Raw genomic sequence first — 27,241 nt, forward strand, 5'->3', positions numbered from 1 at the left:
ACTAATGTATAGTGCAAATTTTTTAGTTAAGTTCATTTAACAATAACAGACAAACCTTTCATTGGTTAACTGTTATACTTTTATTATTTACTTATTAGACTCTAATAAACATTTTAAGACCCGTTAGAACTTTTTGAAATGTGAATTGCACTTTTGGCACCATATAGTTCACAAGGCACTTTTTAGGACCTATATAACTAATGTATAGTGCAAATTTTTTAGTTAAGTTCTTTTAACGATAACAGACAAACCTTTTATTGGTTAACTGTTATACTTTTATTATTTACTTATTAGACTCTAATAAACATTTTGAGACCCGTTAGAACTTTTTGCAATGTGAATTGCACATTTGGCACCATATAGTTCACAAGGTACTTTTTAGGACCTATATAACTAATGTATAGTGCAAATTTTTTAGTTAAGTTCTTTTAACGATAACAGACAAACCTTTCATTGGTTAACTGTTATACTTTTATTATTTACTTATTAGACTCTAATAAACATTTTGAGACCAGTTAGAAGTTTTTGCAATGTGAATTGCACATTTGGCACCATATTGTTCACAAGGTACTTTTTAGGACCTATATAACTAATGTATAGTGCACATTTTTTAGTTAAGTTCTTTTAACGATAACAGACAAAGCTTTTATTGGTTAACTGTTATACTTTTATTATTTACTTATTAGACTCTAATAAACATTTTGAGACCCGTTAGAACTTTTTGCAATGTGAATTGCACATTTGGCACCATATAGTTCACAAAGCACTTTTTAGGACCTATATAACTAATGTATAGTGCAAATTTTTTAGTTAAGTTCTTTTAACGATAACAGACAAACCTTTCATTGGTTAACTGTTATACTTTTATTATTTACTTATTAGACTCTAATAAACATTTAGAGACCCGTTAGAACTTTTTGCAATGTGAATTTAACATTTGGCACCATATAGTTCACAAAGCACTTTTTAGGACCTATATAACTAATGTATAGTGCAAATTTTTTAGTTAAGTTCTTTTAACGATAACAGACAAACCTTTCATTGGTTAACTGTTATACTTTTATTATTTACTTATTAGACTCTAATAAACATTTAGAGACCCGTTAGAACTTTTTGCAATGTGAATTGCACATTTGGCACCATATAGTTCACAAAGCACTTTTTAGGACCTATATAACTAATGTATAGTGCAAATTTTTTAGTTAAGTTCTTTTAACGATAACAGACAAACCTTTCATTGGTTAACTGTTATACTTTTATTATTTACTTATTAGACTCTAATAAACATTTAGAGACCCGTTAGAACTTTTTGCAATGTGAATTGCACATTTGGCACCATATAGTTCACAAAGCACTTTTTAGGACCTATATAACTAATGTATAGTGCAAATTTTTTAGTTAAGTTCTTTTAACGATAACAGACAAACCTTTCATTGGTTAACTGTTATACTTTTATTATTTACTTATTAGACTCTAATAAACATTTAGAGACCCTTTAGAACTTTTTGCAATGTGAATTGCACATTTGGCACCATATAGTTCACAAAGCACTTTTTAGGACCTATATAACTAATGTATAGTGCAAATTTTTTAGTTAAGTTCTTTTAACGATAACAGACAAACCTTTCATTGGTTAACTGTTATACTTTTATTATTTACTTATTAGACTCTAATAAACATTTTGAGACCAGTTAGAACTTTTTCCATTGTGAATTGCACATTTGGCACCATATAGTTCACAAAGCACTTTTTAGGACCTATATAACTAATGTATAGTGCAAATTTTTTAGTTAAGTTCTTTTAACGATAACAGACAAACCTTTCATTGGTTAACTGTTATACTTTTATTATTTACTTATTAGACTCTAATAAACATTTTGAGACCCGTTAGAACTTTTTGCAATGTGAATTGCACATTTGGCACCATATAGTTCACAAGGTACTTTTTAGGACCTATATAACTAATGTATAGTGCAAATTTTTTAGTTAAGTTCTTTTAACGATAACAGACAAACCTTTCATTGGTTAACTGTTATACTTTTATTATTTACTTATTAGACTCTAATAAACATTTTGAGACCCGTTAGAACTTTTTGCAATGTGAATTGCACATTTGGCACCATATAGTTCACAAAGCACTTTTTAGGGCCTATATAACTAATGTATAGTGCAAATTTTTTAGTTAAGTTCTTTTAACGATAACAGACAAACCTTTCATTGGTTAACTGTTATACTTTTATTATTTACTTATTAGACTCTAATAAACATTTTGAGACCCGTTAGAACTTTTTGCAATGTGAATTGCACATTTGGCACCATATAGTTCACAAGGTACTTTTTAGGACCTATATAACTAATGTATAGTGCAAATTTTTTAGTTAAGTTCTTTTAACGATAACAGACAAACCTTTTATTGGTTAACTGTTATACTTTTATTATTTACTTATTAGACTCTAATAAACATTTAGAGACCCGTTAGAACTTTTTGCAATGTGAATTGCACATTTGGCACCATATAGTTCACAAAGCACTTTTTAGGACCTATATAACTAATGTATAGTGCAAATTGTTTAGTTAAGTTCTTTTAACGATAACAGACAAACCTATCATTGGTTAACTGTTATACTTTTATTATTTACTTATTAGACTCTAATAAACATTTTGAGACCAGTTAGAACTTTTTGCAATGTGAATTGCACATTTGGCACCATATTGTTCACAAGGTACTTTTTAGGACCTATGTAACTAATGTATAGTGCAAATTTTTTAGTTAAGTTCTTTTAACGATAACAGACAAACCTTTCATTGGTTAACTGTTATACTTTTATTATTTACTTATTAGACTCTAATAAACATTTAGAGACCCGTTAGAACTTTTTGCAATGTGAATTGCACATTTGGCACCATATAGTTCACAAAGCACTTTTTAGGACCTATATAACTAATGTATAGTGCAAATTTTTTAGTTAAGTTCTTTTAACGATAACAGACAAACCTTTCATTGGTTAACTGTTATACTTTTATTATTTACTTATTAGACTCTAATAAACATTTAGAGACCCGTTAGAACTTTTTGCAATGTGAATTGCACATTTGGCACCATATAGTTCACAAAGCACTTTTTAGGACCTATATAACTAATGTATAGTGCAAATTTTTTAGTTAAGTTCTTTTAACGATAACAGACAAACCTATCATTGGTTAACTGTTATACTTTTATTATTTACTTATTAGACTCTAATAAACATTTTGAGACCCGTTAGAACTTTTTGCAATGTGAATTGCACATTTGGCACCATATAGTTCACAAAGCACTTTTTAGGACCTATATAACTAATGTATAGTGCAAATTTTTTAGTTAAGTTCTTTTAACGATAACAGACAAACCTTTCATTGGTTAACTGTTATACTTTTATTATTTACTTATTAGACTCTAATAAACATTTTGAGACCCGTTAGAACTTTTTGCAATGTGAATTGCACATTTGGCACCATATAGTTCACAAGGTACTTTTTAGGACCTATATAACTAATGTATAGTGCAAATTTTTTAGTTAAGTTCTTTTAACGATAACAGACAAACCTTTTATTGGTTAACTGTTATACTTTTATTATTTACTTATTAGACTCTAATAAACATTTAGAGACCCGTTAGAACTTTTTGCAATGTGAATTGCACATTTGGCACCATATAGTTCACAAAGCACTTTTTAGGACCTATATAACTAATGTATAGAGCAAATTTTTTAGTTAAGTTCTTTTAACGATAACAGACAAACCTTTCATTGGTTAACTGTTATACTTTAATTATTTACTTATTAGACTCTAATAAAAATTTTGAGACCAGTTAGAACTTTTTGCAATGTGAATTGCACATTTGGCACCATATAGTTTACAAGGTACTTTTTAGGACCTATGTAACTAATGTATAGTGCAAATTTTTTAGTTAAGTTCTTTTAACAATAACAGACAAACCTTTCATTGGTTAACTGTTATACTTTTATTATTTACTTATTAGACTCTAATAAACATTTTGAGACCCGTTAGAACTTTTTGCAATGTGAATTGCACATTTGGCACCATATAGTTCACAAGGTACTTTTTAGGACCTATATAACTAATGTATAGTGCAAATTTTTTAGTTAAGTTCTTTTAACGATAACAGACAAACCTTTCATTGGTTAACTGTTATACTTTTATTATTTACTTATTAGACTCTAATAAACATTTTGAGACCAGTTAGAAGTTTTTGCAATGTGAATTGCACATTTGGCACCATATTGTTCACAAGGTACTTTTTAGGACCTATATAACTAATGTATAGTGCAAATTTTTTAGTTAAGTTCTTTTAACGATAACAGACAAAGCTTTTATTGGTTAACTGTTATACTTTTATTATTTACTTATTAGACTCTAATAAACATTTTGAGACCAGTTAGAACTTTTTGCAATGTGAATTGCACATTTGGCACCATATAGTTCACAAGGTACTTTTCAGGACCTATATAACTAATGTATAGTGCAAATTTTTTAGTTAAGTTCTTTTAACGATAACAGACAAACCTTTCATTGGTTAACTGTTATACTTTTATTATTTACTTATTAGACTCTAATAAACATTTTGAGACCAGTTAGAACTTTTTGCAATTTGAATTGCACATTTGGCACCATATTGTTCACAAGGTACTTTTTAGGACCTATATAACTAATGTATAGTGCACATTTTTTAGTTAAGTTCTTTTAACGATAACAGACAAAGCTTTTATTGGTTAACTGTTATACTTTTATTATTTACTTATTAGACTCTAATAAACATTTTGAGACCAGTTAGAACTTTTTGCAATGTGAATTGCACATTTGGCACCATATAGTTCACAAGGTACTTTTCAGGACCTATATAACTAATGTATAGTGCAAATTTTTTAGTTAAGTTCTTTTAACGATAACAGACAAACCTTTCATTGGTTAACTGTTATACTTTTATTATTTACTTATTAGACTCTAATAAACATTTTGAGACCAGTTAGAACTTTGTGCAATTTGAATTGCACATTTGGCACCATATTGTTCACAAGGTACTTTTTAGGACCTATATAACTAATGTATAGTGCACATTTTTTAGTTAAGTTCTTTTAACGATAACAGACAAACCTTTTATTGGTTAACTGTTATACTTTTATTATTTACTTATTAGACTCTAATAAACATTTAGAGACCCGTTAGAAGTTTTTGCAATGTGAATTGCACATTTGGCACGATATAGTTCACAAAGCACTTTTTAGGACCTATATAACTAATGTATAGTGCAAATTTTTTAGTTAAGTTCTTTTAACGATAACAGACAAACCTTTCATTGGTTAACTGTTATACTTTTATTATTTACTTATTAGACTCTAATAAACATTTTGAGACCAGTTAGAACTTTTTACAATGTGAATTGCACATTTGGCACCATATTGTTCACAAAATACTTTTTAGGACCTATATAACTAATGTATAGTGCAAATTTTTTAGTTAAGTTCTTTTAACGATAACAGACAAACCTTTCATTGGTTAACTGTTATACTTTTATTATTTACTTATTAGACTCTAATAAACATTTTGAGACCAGTTAGAACTTTTTGCAATGTGAATTGCACATTTGGCACCATATTGTTCACAAGGTACTTTTTAGGACCTATATAACTAATGTAAAGTGCAAATTTTTTAGTTAAGTTCTTTTAACGATAACAGACAAAGCTTTTATTGGTTAACTGTTATACTTTTATTATTTACTTATTAGACTCTAATAAACATTTTGAGACCAGTTAGAACTTTTTGCATTGTGAATTGCACATTTGGCACCATATAGTTCACAAAGCACTTTTTAGGACCTATATAACTAATGTATAGTGCAAATGTTTTAGTTAAGTTCTTTTAACGATAACAGACAAACCTTTCATTGGTTAACTGTTATACTTTTATTATTTACTTATTAGACTCTAATAAACATTTTGAGACCCGTTAGAACTTTTTGCAATGTGAATTGCACATTTGGCACCATATAGTTCACAAGGTACTTTTTAGGACCTATATAACTAATGTATAGTGCAAATTTTTTAGTTAAGTTCTTTTAACGATAACAGACAAACCTTTCATTGGTTAACTGTTATACTTTTATTATTTACTTATTAGACTCTAATAAACATTTTGAGACCCGTTAGAACTTTTTGCAATGTGAATTGCACATTTGGCACCATATAGTTCACAAGGTACTTTTTAGGACCTATATAACTAATGTATAGTGCAAATTTTTTAGTTAAGTTCTTTTAACGATAACAGACAAACCTTTTATTGGTTAACTGTTATACTTTTATTATTTACTTATTAGACTCTAATAAACATTTAGAGACCCGTTAGAACTTTTTGCAATGTGAATTGCACATTTGGCACCATATAGTTCACAAAGCACTTTTTAGGACCTATATAACTAATGTATAGTGCAAATTTTTTAGTTAAGTTCTTTTAACGATAACAGACAAACCTATCATTGGTTAACTGTTATACTTTTATTATTTACTTATTAGACTCTAATAAACATTTTGAGACCCGTTAGAACTTTTTGCAATGTGAATTGCACATTTGGCACCATATAGTTCACAAAGCACTTTTTAGGACCTATATAACTAATGTATAGTGCAAATTTTTTAGTTAAGTTCTTTTAACGATAACAGACAAACCTTTCATTGGTTAACTGTTATACTTTTATTATTTACTTATTAGACTCTAATAAACATTTAGAGACCCGTTAGAACTTTTTGCAATGTGAATTGCACATTTGGCACCATATAGTTCACAAAGCACTTTTTAGGACCTATATAACTAATGTATAGTGCAAATTTTTTAGTTAAGTTCTTTTAACGATAACAGACAAACCTTTCATTGGTTAACTGTTATACTTTTATTATTTACTTATTAGACTCTAATAAACATTTTGAGACCCGTTAGAACTTTTTGCAATGTGAATTGCACATTTGGCACCATATAGTTCACAAAGCACTTTTTAGGACCTATATAACTAATGTATAGTGCAAATTTTTTAGTTAAGTTCTTTTAACGATAACAGACAAACCTTTCATTGGTTAACTGTTATACTTTTATTATTTACTTATTAGACTCTAATAAACATTTAGAGACCCGTTAGAACTTTTTGCAATGTGAATTGCACATTTGGCACCATATAGTTCACAAAGCACTTTTTAGGACCTATATAACTAATGTATAGTGCAAATTTTTTAGTTAAGTTCTTTTAACGATAACAGACAAACCTTTCATTGGTTAACTGTTATACTTTTATTATTTACTTATTAGACTCTAATAAACATTTAGAGACCCGTTAGAACTTTTTGCAATGTGAATTGCACATTTGGCACCATATAGTTCACAAAGCACTTTTTAGGACCTATATAACTAATGTATAGTGCAAATTTTTTAGTTAAGTTCTTTTAACGATAACAGACAAACCTTTCATTGGTTAACTGATATACTTTTATTATTTACTTATTAGACTCTAATAAACATTTTGAGACCAGTTAGAACTTTTTGCAATGTGAATTGCACATTTGGCACCATATTGTTCACAAGGTACTTTTTAGGACCTATGTAAATAATGTATAGTGCAAATTTTTTAGTTAAGTTCTTTTAACGATAACAGACAAACCTTTCATTGGTTAACTGTTATACTTTTATTATTTACTTATTAGACTCTAATAAACATTTTGAGACAAGTTAGAACTTTTTGCATTGTGAATTGCACATTTGGCACCATATAGTTCACAAAGCACTTTTTAGGACCTATATAACTAATGTATAGTGCAAATTTTTTAGTTAAGTTCTTTTAACGATAACAGACAAACCTTTCATTGGTTAACTGTTATACTTTTATTATTTACTTATTAGACTCTAATAAACATTTTGAGACCCGTTAGAACTTTTTGCAATGTGAATTGCACATTTGGCACCATATAGTTCACAAGGTACTTTTTAGGACCTATATAACTAATGTATAGTGCAAATTTTTTAGTTAAGTTCTTTTAACGATAACAGACAAACCTTTCATTGGTTAACTGTTATACTTTTATTATTTACTTATTAGACTCTAATAAACATTTTGAGACCCGTTAGAACTTTTTGCAATGTGAATTGCACATTTGGCACCATATAGTTCACAAGGTACTTTTTAGGACCTATATAACTAATGTATAGTGCAAATTTTTTAGTTAAGTTCTTTTAACGATAACAGACAAACCTTTTATTGGTTAACTGTTATACTTTAATTATTTACTTATTAGACTCTAATAAAAATTTTGAGACCCGTTAGAACTTTTTGCAATGTGAATTGCACATTTGGCACCATATAGTTCATAAAGCACTTTTTAGGACCTATATAACTAATGTATAGAGCAAATTTTTTAGTTAAGTTCTTTTAACGATAACAGACAAACCTTTCATTGGTTAACTGTTATACTTTAATTATTTACTTATTAGACTCTAATAAAAATTTTGAGACCAGTTAGAACTTTTTGCAATGTGAATTGCACATTTGGCACCATATAGTTTACAAGGTACTTTTTAGGACCTATGTAACTAATGTATAGTGCAAATTTTTTAGTTAAGTTCTTTTAACAATAACAGACAAACCTTTCATTGGTTAACTGTTATACTTTTATTATTTACTTATTAGACTCTAATAAACATTTTAAGACCCGTTAGAACTTTTTGAAATGTGAATTGCACTTTTGGCACCATATAGTTCACAAGGCACTTTTTAGGACCTATATAACTAATGTATAGTGCAAATTTTTTAGTTAAGTTCTTTTAACGATAACAGACAAAGCTTTTATTGGTTAACTGTTATACTTTTATTATTTACTTATTAGACTCTAATAAACATTTTGAGACCCGTTAGAACTTTTTGCAATGTGAATTGCACATTTGGCACCATATAGTTCACAAAGCACTTTTTAGGACCTATATAACTAATGTATAGTGCAAATTTTTTAGTTAAGTTCTTTTAACGATAACAGACAAACCTTTCATTGGTTAACTGTTATACTTTTATTATTTACTTATTAGACTCTAATAAACATTTTGAGACCAGTTAGAAGTTTTTGCAATGTGAATTGCACATTTGGCACCATATTGTTCACAAGGTACTTTTTAGGACCTATATAACTAATGTATAGTGCACATTTTTTAGTTAAGTTCTTTTAACGATAACAGACAAAGCTTTTATTGGTTAACTGTTATACTTTTATTATTTACTTATTAGACTCTAATAAACATTTTGAGACCAGGTAGAACTTTTTGCAATGTGAATTGCACATTTGGCACCATATAGTTCACAAGGTACTTTTCAGGACCTATATAACTAATGTATAGTGCACATTTTTTAGTTAAGTTCTTTTAACGATAACAGACAAACCTTTTATTGGTTAACTGTTATACTTTTATTATTTACTTATTAGACTCTAATAAACATTTAGAGACCCGTTAGAAGTTTTTGCAATGTGAATTGCACATTTGGCACGATATAGTTCACAAAGCACTTTTTAGGACCTATATAACTAATGTATAGTGCAAATTTTTTAGTTAAGTTCTTTTAACGACAACAGACAAACCTTTCATTGGTTAACTGTTATACTTTTATTATTTACTTATTAGACTCTAATAAACATTTTGAGACCCGTTAGAACTTTTTGCAATGTGAATTGCACATTTGGCACCATATAGTTCACAAAGCACTTTTTAGGACCTATATAACTAATGTATAGTGCAAATTTTTTAGTTAAGTTCTTTTAACGATAACAGACAAAGCTTTTATTGGTTAACTGTTATACTTTTATTATTTACTTATTAGACTCTAATAAACATTTTGAGACCCGTTAGAACTTTTTGCAATGTGAATTGCACATTTGGCACCATATAGTTCACAAAGCACTTTTTAGGACCTATATAACTAATGTATAGTGCAAATTTTTTAGTTAAGTTCTTTTAACGATAACAGACAAACATTTCATTGGTTAACTGTTATACTTTTATTATTTACTTATTAGACTCTAATAAACATTTTGAGACCAGTTAGAAGTTTTTGCAATGTGAATTGCACATTTGGCACCATATTGTTCACAAGGTACTTTTTAGGACCTATATAACTAATGTATAGTGCACATTTTTTAGTTAAGTTCTTTTAACGATAACAGACAAAGCTTTTATTGGTTAACTGTTATACTTTTATTATTTACTTATTAGACTCTAATAAACATTTTGAGACCAGGTAGAACTTTTTGCAATGTGAATTGCACATTTGGCACCATATAGTTCACAAGGTACTTTTCAGGACCTATATAACTAATGTATAGTGCACATTTTTTAGTTAAGTTCTTTTAACGATAACAGACAAACCTTTTATTGGTTAACTGTTATACTTTTATTATTTACTTATTAGACTCTAATAAACATTTAGAGACCCGTTAGAAGTTTTTGCAATGTGAATTGCACATTTGGCACGATATAGTTCACAAAGCACTTTTTAGGACCTATATAACTAATGTATAGTGCAAATTTTTTAGTTAAGTTCTTTTAACGATAACAGACAAACCTTTCATTGGTTAACTGTTATACTTTTATTATTTACTTATTAGACTCTAATAAACATTTTGAGACCCGTTAGAACTTTTTGCAATGTGAATTGCACATTTGGCACCATATAGTTCACAAAGCACTTTTTAGGACCTATATAACTAATGTATAGTGCAAATTTTTTAGTTAAGTTCTTTTAACGATAACAGACAAACCTTTCATTGGTTAACTGATATACTTTTATTATTTACTTATTAGACTCTAATAAACATTTTGAGACCAGTTAGAACTTTTTGCAATGTGAATTGCACATTTGGCACCATATAGTTCACAAAGCACTTTTTAGGGCCTATATAACTAATGTATAGTGCAAATTTTTTAGTTAAGTTCTTTTAACGATAACAGACAAACCTTTCATTGGTTAACTGTTATACTTTTATTATTTACTTATTAGACTCTAATAAACATTTTGAGACCCGTTAGAACTTTTTGCAATGTGGATTGCACATTTGGCACCATATAGTTCACAAGGTACTTTTTAGGACCTATATAACTAATGTATAGTGCAAATTTTTTAGTTAAGTTCTTTTAACGATAACAGACAAACCTTTTATTGGTTAACTGTTATACTTTAATTATTTACTCTTTAGACTCTAATAAAAATTTTGAGACCCGTTAGAACTTTTTGCAATGTGAATTGCACATTTGGCACCATATAGTTCATAAAGCACTTTTTAGGACCTATATAACTAATGTATAGAGCAAATTTTTTAGTTAAGTTCTTTTAACGATAACAGACAAACCTTTCATTGGTTAACTGTTATACTTTAATTATTTACTTATTAGACTCTAATAAAAATTTTGAGACCAGTTAGAACTTTTTGCAATGTGAATTGCACATTTGGCACCATATAGTTTACAAGGTACTTTTTAGGACCTATGTAACTAATGTATAGTGCAAATTTTTTAGTTAAGTTCTTTTAACAATAACAGACAAACCTTTCATTGGTTAACTGTTATACTTTTATTATTTACTTATTAGACTCTAATAAACATTTTAAGACCCGTTAGAACTTTTTGCAATGTGAATTGCACATTTGGCACCATATTGTTCACAAGGTACTTTTTAGGACCTATGTAACTAATGTATAGTGCAAATTTTTTAGTTAAGTTCTTTTAACGATAACAGACAAACCTTTCATTGGTTAACTGTTATACTTTTATTATTTACTTATTAGACTCTAATAAACATTTAGAGACCCGTTAGAACTTTTTGCAATGTGAATTGCACATTTGGCACCATATAGTTCACAAAGCACTTTTTAGGACCTATATAACTAATGTATAGTGCAAATTTTTTAGTTAAGTTCTTTTAACGATAACAGACAAACATTTCATTGGTTAACTGTTATACTTTTATTATTTACTTATTAGACTCTAATAAACATTTTGAGACCAGTTAGAAGTTTTTGCAATGTGAATTGCACATTTGGCACCATATTGTTCACAAGGTACTTTTTAGGACCTATATAACTAATGTATAGTGCACATTTTTTAGTTAAGTTCTTTTAACGATAACAGACAAAGCTTTTATTGGTTAACTGTTATACTTTTATTATTTACTTATTAGACTCTAATAAACATTTTGAGACCAGGTAGAACTTTTTGCAATGTGAATTGCACATTTGGCACCATATAGTTCACAAGGTACTTTTCAGGACCTATATAACTAATGTATAGTGCACATTTTTTAGTTAAGTTCTTTTAACGATAACAGACAAACCTTTTATTGGTTAACTGTTATACTTTTATTATTTACTTATTAGACTCTAATAAACATTTAGAGACCCGTTAGAAGTTTTTGCAATGTGAATTGCACATTTGGCACGATATAGTTCACAAAGCACTTTTTAGGACCTATATAACTAATGTATAGTGCAAATTTTTTAGTTAAGTTCTTTTAACGATAACAGACAAACCTTTCATTGGTTAACTGTTATACTTTTATTATTTACTTATTAGACTCTAATAAACATTTTGAGACCCGTTAGAACTTTTTGCAATGTGAATTGCACATTTGGCACCATATAGTTCACAAAGCACTTTTTAGGACCTATATAACTAATGTATAGTGCAAATTTTTTAGTTAAGTTCTTTTAACGATAACAGACAAACCTTTCATTGGTTAACTGATATACTTTTATTATTTACTTATTAGACTCTAATAAACATTTTGAGACCAGTTAGAACTTTTTGCAATGTGAATTGCACATTTGGCACCATATAGTTCACAAGCTACTTTTTAGGACCTATGTAACTAATGTATAGTGCAAATTTTTTAGTTAAGTTCTTTTAACGATAACAGACAAACCTTTCATTGGTTAACTGTTATACTTTTATTATTTACTTATTAGACTCTAATAAACATTTTGAGACCAGTTAGAACTTTTTGCATTGTGAATTGCACATTTGGCACCATATAGTTCACAAAGCACTTTTTAGGACCTATATAACTAATGTATAGTGCAAATTTTTTAGTTAAGTTCTTTTAACGATAACAGACAAACCTTTCATTGGTTAACTGTTATACTTTTATTATTTACTTATTAGACTCTAATAAACATTTTGAGACCCGTTAGAACTTTTTGCAATGTGAATTGCACATTTGGCACCATATAGTTCACAAGGTACTTTTTAGGACCTATATAACTAATGTATAGTGCAAATTTTTTAGTTAAGTTCTTTTAACGATAACAGACAAACCTTTCATTGGTTAACTGTTATACTTTTATTATTTACTTATTAGACTCTAATAAACATTTTGAGACCCGTTAGAACTTTTTGCAATGTGAATTGCACATTTGGCACCATATAGTTCACAAAGCACTTTTTAGGGCCTATATAACTAATGTATAGTGCAAATTTTTTAGTTAAGTTCTTTTAACGATAACAGACAAACCTTTCATTGGTTAACTGTTATACTTTTATTATTTACTTATTAGACTCTAATAAACATTTTGAGACCCGTTAGAACTTTTTGCAATGTGGATTGCACATTTGGCACCATATAGTTCACAAGGTACTTTTTAGGACCTATATAACTAATGTATAGTGCAAATTTTTTAGTTAAGTTCTTTTAACGATAACAGACAAACCTTTTATTGGTTAACTGTTATACTTTAATTATTTACTCTTTAGACTCTAATAAAAATTTTGAGACCCGTTAGAACTTTTTGCAATGTGAATTGCACATTTGGCACCATATAGTTCATAAAGCACTTTTTAGGACCTATATAACTAATGTATAGAGCAAATTTTTTAGTTAAGTTCTTTTAACGATAACAGACAAACCTTTCATTGGTTAACTGTTATACTTTAATTATTTACTTATTAGACTCTAATAAAAATTTTGAGACCAGTTAGAACTTTTTGCAATGTGAATTGCACATTTGGCACCATATAGTTTACAAGGTACTTTTTAGGACCTATGTAACTAATGTATAGTGCAAATTTTTTAGTTAAGTTCTTTTAACAATAACAGACAAACCTTTCATTGGTTAACTGTTATACTTTTATTATTTACTTATTAGACTCTAATAAACATTTTAAGACCCGTTAGAACTTTTTGCAATGTGAATTGCACATTTGGCACCATATTGTTCACAAGGTACTTTTTAGGACCTATGTAACTAATGTATAGTGCAAATTTTTTAGTTAAGTTCTTTTAACGATAACAGACAAACCTTTCATTGGTTAACTGTTATACTTTTATTATTTACTTATTAGACTCTAATAAACATTTAGAGACCCGTTAGAACTTTTTGCAATGTGAATTGCACATTTGGCACCATATAGTTCACAAAGCACTTTTTAGGACCTATATAACTAATGTATAGTGCAAATTTTTTAGTTAAGTTCTTTTAACGATAACAGACAAACCTTTCATTGGTTAACTGATATACTTTTATTATTTACTTATTAGACTCTAATAAACATTTTGAGACCAGTTAGAACTTTTTGCAATGTGAATTGCACATTTGGCACCATATTGTTCACAAGGTACTTTTTAGGACCTATGTAACTAATGTATAGTGCAAATTTTTTAGTTAAGTTCTTTTAACGATAACAGACAAACCTTTCATTGGTTAACTGATATACTTTTATTATTTACTTATTAGACTCTAATAAACATTTTGAGACCAGTTAGAACTTTTTGCAATGTGAATTGCACATTTGGCACCATATTGTTCACAAGGTACTTTTTAGGACCTATGTAACTAATGTATAGTGCAAATTTTTTAGTTAAGTTCTTTTAACGATAACAGACAAACCTTTCATTGGTTAACTGTTATACTTTTATTATTTACTTATTAGACTCTAATAAACATTTTGAGACCAGTTAGAACTTTTTGCATTGTGAATTGCACATTTGGCACCATATTGTTCACAAGGTACTTTTTAGGACCTATGTAACTAATGTATAGTGCAAATTTTTTAGTTAAGTTCTTTTAACGATAACAGACAAACCTTTCATTGGTTAACTGTTATACTTTTATTATTTACTTATTAGACTCTAATAAACATTTAGAGACCCGTTAGAACTTTTTGCAATGTGAATTGCACATTTGGCACCATATAGTTCACAAAGCACTTTTTAGGACCTATATAACTAATGTATAGTGCAAATTTTTTAATTAAGTTCTTTTAACGATAACAGACAAACCTTTCATTGGTTAACTGATATACTTTTATTATTTACTTATTAGACTCTAATAAACATTTTGAGACCAGTTAGAACTTTTTGCAATGTGAATTGCACATTTGGCACCATATTGTTCACAAGGTACTTTTTAGGACCTATGTAACTAATGTATAGTGCAAATTTTTTAGTTAAGTTCTTTTAACGATAACAGACAAACCTTTCATTGGTTAACTGTTATACTTTTATTATTTACTTATTAGACTCTAATAAACATTTTGAGACCAGTTAGAACTTTTTGCATTGTGAATTGCACATTTGGCACCATATAGATCACAAGGTACTTTTTAGGACCTATATAACTAATGTATAGTGCAAATTTTTTAGTTAAGTTCTTTTAACGATAACAGACAAACCTTTTATTGGTTAACTGTTATACTTTTATTATTTACTTATTAGACTCTAATAAACATTTAGAGACCCGTTAGAACTTTTTGCAATGTGAATTGCACATTTGGCACCATATAGTTCACAAAGCACTTTTTAGGACCTATATAACTAATGTATAGTGCAAATTTTTTAGTTAAGTTCTTTTAACGATAACAGACAAACCTATCATTGGTTAACTGTTATACTTTTATTATTTACTTATTAGACTCTAATAAACATTTTGAGACCCGTTAGAACTTTTTGCAATGTGAATTGCACATTTGGCACCATATAGTTCACAAAGCACTTTTTAGGACCTATATAACTAATGTATAGTGCAAATTTTTTAGTTAAGTTCTTTTAACGATAACAGACAAACCTTTCATTGGTTAACTGTTATATATTTATTATTTACTTATTAGACTCTAATAAACATTTTGAGACCCGTTAGAACTTTTTGCAATGTGAATTGCACATTTGGCACCATATAGTTCACAAAGCACTTTTTAGGACCTATATAACTAATGTATAGTGCAAATTTTTTAGTTAAGTTCTTTTAACGATAACAGACAAACCTTTCATTGGTTAACTGTTATACTTTTATTATTTACTTATTAGACTCTAATAAACATTTAGAGACCCGTTAGAACTTTTTGCAATGTGAATTGCACATTTGGCACCATATAGTTCACAAAGCACTTTTTAGGACCTATATAACTAATGTATAGTGCAAATTTTTTAGTTAAGTTCTTTTAACGATAACAGACAAACCTTTTATTGGTTAACTGTTATACTTTTATTATTTACTTATTAGACTCTAATAAACATTTAGAGACCCGTTAGAACTTTTTGCAATGTGAATTGCACATTTGGCACCATATAGTTCACAAAGCACTTTTTAGGACCTATATAACTAATGTATAGTGCACATTTTTTAGTTAAGTTCTTTTAACGATAACAGACAAACCTTTCATTGGTTAACTGATATACTTTTATTATTTACTTATTAGACTCTAATAAACATTTTGAGACCAGTTAGAACTTTTTGCAATGTGAATTGCACATTTGGCACCATATTGTTCACAAGGTACTTTTTAGGACCTATGTAACTAATGTATAGTGCAAATTTTTTAGTTAAGTTCTTTTAACGATAACAGACAAACCTTTCATTGGTTAACTGTTATACTTTTATTATTTACTTATTAGACTCTAATAAACATTTTGAGACCAGTTAGAACTTTTTGCATTGTGAATTGCACATTTGGCACCATATAGTTCACAAAGCACTTTTTAGGACCTATATAACTAATGTATAGTGCAAATTTTTTAGTTAAGTTCTTTTAACGATAACAGACAAACCGTTCATTGGTTAACTGTTATACTTTTATTATTTACTTATTAGACTCTAATAAACATTTAGAGACCCGTTAGAACTTTTTGCAATGTGAATTGCACATTTGGCACCATATAGTTCACAAAGCACTTTTTAGGACCTATATAACTAATGTATAGTGCAAATTTTTTAGTTAAGTTCTTTTAACGATAACAGACAAACCTTTTATTGGTTAACTGTTATACTTTTATTATTTACTTATTAGACTCTAATAAACAATTTGAGACCCGTTAGAACTTTTTGCAATGTGAATTGCACATTTGGCACCATATAGTTCACAAGGTACTTTTTAGGACCTATATAACTAATGTATAGTGCAAATTTTTTAGTTAAGTTCTTTTAACGATAACAGACAAACCTTTCATTGGTTAACTGTTATACTTTTATTATTTATTTATTAGACTCTAATAAACATTTTGAGACCAGTTAGAAGTTTTTGCAATGTGAATTGCACATTTGGCACCATATTGTTCACAAGGTACTTTTTAGGACCTATATAACTAATGTATAGTGCAAATTTTTTAGTTAAGTTCTTTTAACGATAACAGACAAAGCTTTTATTGGTTAACTGTTATACTTTTATTATTTACTTATTAGACTCTAATAAACATTTTGAGACCAGTTAGAACTTTGTGCAATTTGAATTGCACATTTGGCACCATATTGTTCACAAGGTACTTTTTAGGACCTATATAACTAATGTATAGTGCACATTTTTTAGTTAAGTTCTTTTAACGATAACAGACAAACCTTTTATTGGTTAACTGTTATACTTTTATTATTTACTTATTAGACTCTAATAAACATTTAGAGACCCGTTAGAAGTTTTTGCAATGTGAATTGCACATTTGGCACGATATAGTTCACAAAGCACTTTTTAGGACCTATATAACTAATGTATAGTGCAAATTTTTTAGTTAAGTTCTTTTAACGATAACAGACAAACCTTTCATTGGTTAACTGTTATACTTTTATTATTTACTTATTAGACTCTAATAAACATTTTGAGACCAGTTAGAACTTTTTACAATGTGAATTGCACATTTGGCACCATATTGTTCACAAAATACTTTTTAGGACCTATATAACTAATGTATAGTGCAAATTTTTTAGTTAAGTTCTTTTAACGATAACAGACAAACCTTTCATTGGTTAACTGTTATACTTTTATTATTTACTTATTAGACTCTAATAAACATTTTGAGACCAGTTAGAACTTTTTGCAATGTGAATTGCACATTTGGCACCATATTGTTCACAAGGTACTTTTTAGGACCTATATAACTAATGTAAAGTGCAAATTTTTTAGTTAAGTTCTTTTAACGATAACAGACAAAGCTTTTATTGGTTAACTGTTATACTTTTATTATTTACTTATTAGACTCTAATAAACATTTAGAGACCCGTTAGAACTTTTTGCAATGTGAATTGCACATTTGGCACCATATAGTTCACAAAGCACTTTTTAGGACCTATATAACTAATGTATAGTGCAAATTTTTTAGTTAAGTTCTTTTAACGATAACAGACAAACCTTTCATTGGTTAACTGTTATACTTTTATTATTTACTTATTAGACTCTAATAAACATTTAGAGACCCTTTAGAACTTTTTGCAATGTGAATTGCACATTTGGCACCATATAGTTCACAAGGCACTTTTTAGGACCTATATAACTAATGTATAGTGCAAAATTTTTAGTTAAGTTCTTTTAACGATAACAGACAAACCTTTCATTGGTTAACTGTTATACTTTTATTATTTACTTATTAGACTCTAATAAACATTTTGAGACCAGTTAGAACTTTTTGCAATGTGAATTGCACATTTGGCACCATATAGTTCACAAGGTACTTTTTAGGACCTATGTAACTAATGTATAGTGCAAATTTTTTAGTTAAGTTCTTTTAACGATAACAGACAAACCTTTCATTGGTTAACTGTTATACTTTTATTATTTACTTATTAGACTCTAATAAACATTTTGAGACCAGTTAGAACTTTTTGCAATGTGAATTGCACATTTGGCACCATATAGTTCACAAAGCACTTTTTAGGACCTATATAACTAATGTATAATGCAAATTTTTTAGTTAAGTTCTTTTAACGATAACAGACAAACCGTTCATTGGTTAACTGTTATACTTTTATTATTTACTTATTAGACTCTAATAAACATTTAGAGACCCGTTAGAACTTTTTGCAATGTGAATTGCACATTTGGCACCATATAGTTCACAAAGCACTTTTTAGGACCTATATAACTAATGTATAGTGCAAATTTTTTAGTTAAGTTCTTTTAACGATAACAGACAAACCTATCATTGGTTAACTGTTATACTTTTATTATTTACTTATTAGGCTCTAATAAACATTTTGAGACCCGTTAGAAGTTTTTGCAATGTGAATTGCACATTTGGCACCATATAGTTCACAAAGCACTTTTTAGGACCTATATAACTAATGTATAGTGCAAATTTTTTAGTTAAGTTCTTTTAACGATAACAGACAAACCTTTCATTGGTTAACTGTTATACTTTTATTATTTACTTATTAGACTCTAATAAACATTTTGAGACCCGTTAGAACTTTTTGCAATGTGAATTGCACATTTGGCACCATATAGTTCACAAGGTACTTTTTAGGACCTATATAACTAATGTATAGTGCAAATTTTTTAGTTAAGTTCTTTTAACGATAACAGACAAACCGTTCATTGGTTAACTGTTATACTTTTATTATTTACTTATTAGACTCTAATAAACATTTTGAGACCCGTTAGAACTTTTTGCAATGTGAATTGCACATTTGGCACCATATAGTTCACAAAGCACTTTTTAGGACCTATATAACTAATGTATAGTGCAAATTTTTTAGTTAAGTTCTTTTAACGATAACAGACAAACCTTTCATTGGTTAACTGTTATACTTTTATTATTTACTTATTAGACTCTAATAAACATTTAGAGACCCGTTAGAACTTTTTGCAATGTGAATTGCACATTTGGCACCATATAGTTCACAAAGCACTTTTTAGGACCTATATAACTAATGTATAGTGCAAATTTTTTAGTTAAGTTCTTTTAACGATAACAGACAAACCTTTCATTGGTTAACTGTTATACTTTTATTATTTACTTATTAGACTCTAATAAACATTTAGAGACCCGTTAGAACTTTTTGCAATGTGAATTGCACATTTGGCACCATATAGTTCACAAAGCACTTTTTAGGACCTATATAACTAATGTATAGTGCAAATTTTTTAGTTAAGTTCTTTTAACGATAACAGACAAACCTTTCATTGGTTAACTGTTATACTTTTATTATTTACTTATTAGACTCTAATAAACATTTTGAGACCAGTTAGAACTTTTTGCAATGTGAATTGCACATTTGGCACCATATAGTTCACAAGGTACTTTTTAGGACCTATGTAACTAATGTATAGTGCAAATTTTTTAGTTAAGTTCTTTTAACGATAACAGACAAACCTTTCATTGGTTAACTGTTATACTTTTATTATTTACTTATTAGACTCTAATAAACATTTTGAGACCAGTTAGAACTTTTTGCAATGTGAATTGCACATTTGGCACCATATAGTTCACAAAGCACTTTTTAGGACCTATATAACTAATGTATAATGCAAATTTTTTAGTTAAGTTCTTTTAACGATAACAGACAAACCGTTCATTGGTTAACTGTTATACTTTTATTATTTACTTATTAGACTCTAATAAACATTTAGAGACCCGTTAGAACTTTTTGCAATGTGAATTGCACATTTGGCACCATATAGTTCACAAAGCACTTTTTAGGACCTATATAACTAATGTATAGTGCAAATTTTTTAGTTAAGTTCTTTTAACGATAACAGACAAACCTATCATTGGTTAACTGTTATACTTTTATTATTTACTTATTAGGCTCTAATAAACATTTTGAGACCCGTTAGAAGTTTTTGCAATGTGAATTGCACATTTGGCACCATATAGTTCACAAAGCACTTTTTAGGACCTATATAACTAATGTATAGTGCAAATTTTTTAGTTAAGTTCTTTTAACGATAACAGACAAACCTTTCATTGGTTAACTGTTATACTTTTATTATTTACTTATTAGACTCTAATAAACATTTTGAGACCCGTTAGAACTTTTTGCAATGTGAATTGCACATTTGGCACCATATAGTTCACAAGGTACTTTTTAGGACCTATATAACTAATGTATAGTGCAAATTTTTTAGTTAAGTTCTTTTAACGATAACAGACAAACCGTTCATTGGTTAACTGTTATACTTTTATTATTTACTTATTAGACTCTAATAAACATTTTGAGACCCGTTAGAACTTTTTGCAATGTGAATTGCACATTTGGCACCATATAGTTCACAAAGCACTTTTTAGGACCTATATAACTAATGTATAGTGCAAATTTTTTAGTTAAGTTCTTTTAACGATAACAGACAAACCTTTCATTGGTTAACTGTTATACTTTTATTATTTACTTATTAGACTCTAATAAACATTTAGAGACCCGTTAGAACTTTTTGCAATGTGAATTGCACATTTGGCACCATATAGTTCACAAAGCACTTTTTAGGACCTATATAACTAATGTATAGTGCAAATTTTTTAGTTAAGTTCTTTTAACGATAACAGACAAACCTTTCATTGGTTAACTGTTATACTTTTATTATTTACTTATTAGACTCTAATAAACATTTAGAGACCCGTTAGAACTTTTTGCAATGTGAATTGCACATTTGGCACCATATAGTTCACAAAGCACTTTTTAGGACCTATATAACTAATGTATAGTGCAAATTTTTTAGTTAAGTTCTTTTAACGATAACAGACAAACCTTTCATTGGTTAACTGTTATACTTTTATTATTTACTTATTAGACTCTAATAAACATTTAGAGACCCGTTAGAACTTTTTGCAATGTGAATTGCACATTTGGCACCATATAGTTCACAAAGCACTTTTTAGGACCTATATAACTAATGTATAGTGCAAATTTTTTAGTTAAGTTCTTTTAACGATAACAGACAAACCTTTCATTGGTTAACTGATATACTTTTATTATTTACTTATTAGACTCTAATAAACATTTTGAGACCAGTTAGAACTTTTTGCAATGTGAATTGCACATTTGGCACCATATTGTTCACAAGGTACTTTTTAGGACCTATGTAACTAATGTATAGTGCAAATTTTTTAGTTAAGTTCTTTTAACGATAACAGACAAACCTTTCATTGGTTAACTGTTATACTTTTATTATTTACTTATTAGACTCTAATAAACATTTTGAGACCAGTTAGAACTTTTTGCATTGTGAATTGCACATTTGGCACCATATAGTTCACAAAGCACTTTTTAGGACCTATATAACTAATGTATAGTGCAAATTTTTTAGTTAAGTTCTTTTAACGATAACAGACAAACCTTTCATTGGTTAACTGTTATACTTTTATTATTTACTTATTAGACTCTAATAAACATTTTGAGACCCGTTAGAACTTTTTGCAATGTGAATTGCACATTTGGCACCATATAGTTCACAAGGTACTTTTTAGGACCTATATAACTAATGTATAGTGCAAATTTTTTAGTTAAGTTCTTTTAACGATAACAGACAAACCTTTTATTGGTTAACTGTTATACTTTTATTATTTACTTATTAGACTCTAATAAACATTTAGAGACCCGTTAGAACTTTTTGCAATGTGAATTGCACATTTGGCACCATATAGTTCACAAAGCACTTTTTAGGGCCTATATAACTAATGTATAGTGCAAATTTTTTAGTTAAGTTCTTTTAACGATAACAGACAAACCTTTCATTGGTTAACTGTTATACTTTTATTATTTACTTATTAGACTCTAATAAACATTTTGAGACCCGTTAGAACTTTTTGCAATGTGAATTGCACATTTGGCACCATATAGTTCACAAGGTACTTTTTAGGACCTATATAACTAATGTATAGTGCAAATTTTTTAGTTAAGTTCTTTTAACGATAACAGACAAACCTTTTATTGGTTAACTGTTATACTTTTATTATTTACTTATTAGACTCTAATAAACATTTAGAGACCCGTTAGAACTTTTTGCAATGTGAATTGCACATTTGGCACCATATAGTTCACAAAGCACTTTTTAGGACCTATATAACTAATGTATAGTGCAAATTTTTTAGTTAAGTTCTTTTAACGATAACAGACAAACCTATCATTGGTTAACTGTTATACTTTTATTATTTACTTATTAGACTCTAATAAACATTTTGAGACCCGTTAGAACTTTTTGCAATGTGAATTGCACATTTGGCACCATATAGTTCACAAAGCACTTTTTAGGACCTATATAACTAATGTATAGTGCAAATTTTTTAGTTAAGTTCTTTTAACGATAACAGACAAACCTTTCATTGGTTAACTGTTATACTTTTATTATTTACTTATTAGACTCTAATAAACATTTTGAGACCCGTTAGAACTTTTTGCAATGTGAATTGCACATTTGGCACCATATAGTTCACAAAGCACTTTTTAGGACCTATATAACTAATGTATAGTGCAAATTTTTTAGTTAAGTTCTTTTAACGATAACAGACAAACCTTTCATTGGTTAACTGTTATACTTTTATTATTTACTTATTAGACTCTAATAAACATTTAGAGACCCGTTAGAACTTTTTGCAATGTGAATTGCACATTTGGCACCATATAGTTCACAAAGCACTTTTTAGGACCTATATAACTAATGTATAGTGCAAATTTTTTAGTTAAGTTCTTTTAACGATAACAGACAAACCTTTCATTGGTTAACTGTTATACTTTTATTATTTACTTATTAGACTCTAATAAACATTTTGAGACCCGTTAGAACTTTTTGCAATGTGAATTGCACATTTGGCACCATATAGTTCAAAAGGTACTTTTCAGGACCTATATAACTAATGTATAGTGCAAATTTTTTAGTTAAGTTCTTTTAACGATAACAGACAAACCTTTCATTGGTTAACTGTTATACTTTTATTATTTACTTATTAGACTCTAATAAACATTTTGAGACCAGTTAGAACTTTTTGCAATGTGAATTGCACATTTGGCACCATATTGTTCACAAAATACTTATTAGGACCTATATAACTAATGTATAGTGCAAATTTTTTAGTTAAGTTCTTTTAACGATAACAGACAAACCTTTCATTGGTTAACTGTTATACTTTTATTATTTACTTATTAGACTCTAATAAACATTTTGAGACCAGTTAGAACTTTTTGCAATGTGAATTGCACATTTGGCACCATATTGTTCACAAGGTACTTTTTAGGACCTATATAACTAATGTATAGTGCAAATTTTTTAGTTAAGTTCTTTTAACGATAACAGACAAAGCTTTTATTGGTTAACTGTTATACTTTTATTATTTACTTATTAGACTCTAATAAACATTTAGAGACCCGTTAGAACTTTTTGCAATGTGAATTGCACATTTGGCACCATATAGTTCACAAAGCACTTTTTAGGACCTATATAACTAATGTATAGTGCAAATTTTTTAGTTAAGTTCTTTTAACGATAACAGACAAACCTTTCATTGGTTAACTGTTATACTTTTATTATTTACTTATTAGACTCTAATAAACATTTAGAGACCCTTTAGAACTTTTTGCAATGTGAATTGCACATTTGGCACCATATAGTTCACAAAGCACTTTTTAGGACCTATATAACTAATGTATAGTGCAAATTTTTTAGTTAAGTTCTTTTAACGATAACAGACAAACCTATCATTGGTTAACTGTTATACTTTTATTATTTACTTATTAGACTCTAATAAAAATTTTGATACCCTTTAGAACTTTTTGCAATGTGAATTGCACATTTGGCACCATATAGTTCACAAAGCACTTTTTAGGACCTATATAACTAATGTATAGTGCAAATTTTTTAGTTAAGTTCTTTTAACGATAACAGACAAACCTATCATTGGTTAACTGTTATACTTTTATTATTTACTTATTAGACTCTAATAAAAATTTTGAGACCAGTTAGAACTTTTTGCAATGTGAATTGCACATTTGGCACCATATAGTTCACAAAGCACTTTTTAGGACCTATATAACTAATGTATAGTGCAAATTTTTTAGTTAAGTTCTTTTAACGATAACAGACAAACCTTTCATTGGTTAACTGTTATACTTTTATTATTTACTTATTAGACTCTAATAAACATTTTGATACCAGTTAGAACTTTTTGCAATGTGAATTGCACATTTGGCACCATATTGTTCACTAGGTACTTTTTAGGACCTATATAACTAATAAATAGTGCAAATTTTTTAGTTAAGTTCTTTTAACGATAACAGACAAACCTTTTATTGGTTAACTGTTATACTTTTATTATTTACTTATTAGACTCTAATAAACATTTAGAGACCAGTTAGAACTTTTTGCAATGTGAATTGCACATTTGGCACCATATAGTTCACAAAGCACTTTTTAGGACCTATATAACTAATGTATAATGCAAATTTTTTAGTTAAGTTCTTTTAACGATAACAGACAAACCTTTCATTGGTTAACTGTTATACTTTTATTATTTACTTATTAGACTCTAATAAACATTTTGAGACCCGTTAGAACTTTTTTCAATGTGAATTGCACATTTGGCACCATATAGTTCAAAAGGTACTTTTCAGGACCTATATAACTAATGTATAGTGCAAATTTTTTAGTTAAGTTCTTTTAACGATAACAGACAAACCTTTCATTGGTTAACTGTTATACTTTTATTATTTACTTATTAGACTCTAATAAACATTTTGAGACCAGTTAGAACTTTTTGCAATGTGAATTGCACATTTGGCACCATATTGTTCACAAAATACTTATTAGGACCTATATAACTAATGTATAGTGCAAATTTTTTAGTTAAGTTCTTTTAACGATAACAGACAAACCTTTCATTGGTTAACTGTTATACTTTTATTATTTACTTATTAGACTCTAATAAACATTTTGAGACCAGTTAGAACTTTTTGCAATGTGAATTGCACATTTGGCACCATATTGTTCACAAGGTACTTTTTAGGACCTATATAACTAATGTATAGTGCAAATTTTTTAGTTAAGTTCTTTTAACGATAACAGACAAAGCTTTTATTGGTTAACTGTTATACTTTTATTATTTACTTATTAGACTCTAATAAACATTTAGAGACCCGTTAGAACTTTTTGCAATGTGAATTGCACATTTGGCACCATATAGTTCACAAAGCACTTTTTAGGACCTATATAACTAATGTATAGTGCAAATTTTTTAGTTAAGTTCTTTTAACGATAACAGACAAACCTTTCATTGGTTAACTGTTATACTTTTATTATTTACTTATTAGACTCTAATAAACATTTAGAGACCCTTTAGAACTTTTTGCAATGTGAATTGCACATTTGGCACCATATAGTTCACAAAGCACTTTTTAGGACCTATATAACTAATGTATAGTGCAAATTTTTTAGTTAAGTTCTTTTAACGATAACAGACAAACCTTTCATTGGTTAACTGTTATACTTTTATTATTTACTTATTAGACTCTAATAAACATTTTGAGACCAGTTAGAACTTTTTGCAATGTGAATTGCACATTTGGCACCATATAGTTCACAAGGCACTTTTTAGGACCTATATAACTAATGTAGAGTGCAAATTTTTTAGTTAAGTTCTTTTAACGATAACAGACAAACCTTTCATTGGTTAACTGTTATACTTTTATTATTTACTTATTAGACTCTAATAAACATTTTGAGACCCGTTAGAACTTTTTGCAATGTGAATTGCACATTTGGCACCATAAAGTTCACAAAGCACTTTTTAGGGCCTATATAACTAATGTATAGTGCAAATTTTTTAGTTAAGTTCTTTTAACGATAACAGACAAACCTTTCATTGGTTAACTGTTATACTTTTATTATTTACTTATTAGACTCTAATAAACATTTTGAGATCCGTTAGAACTTTTTGCAATGTGAATTGCACATTTGGCACCATATAGTTCACAAGGTACTTTTTAGGACCTAT

This window comes from Clavelina lepadiformis, chromosome 3 (assembly GCF_947623445.1).
Source record: "Clavelina lepadiformis chromosome 3, kaClaLepa1.1, whole genome shotgun sequence".
Taxonomy (NCBI): Eukaryota; Metazoa; Chordata; class Ascidiacea; order Aplousobranchia; family Clavelinidae; genus Clavelina; species Clavelina lepadiformis.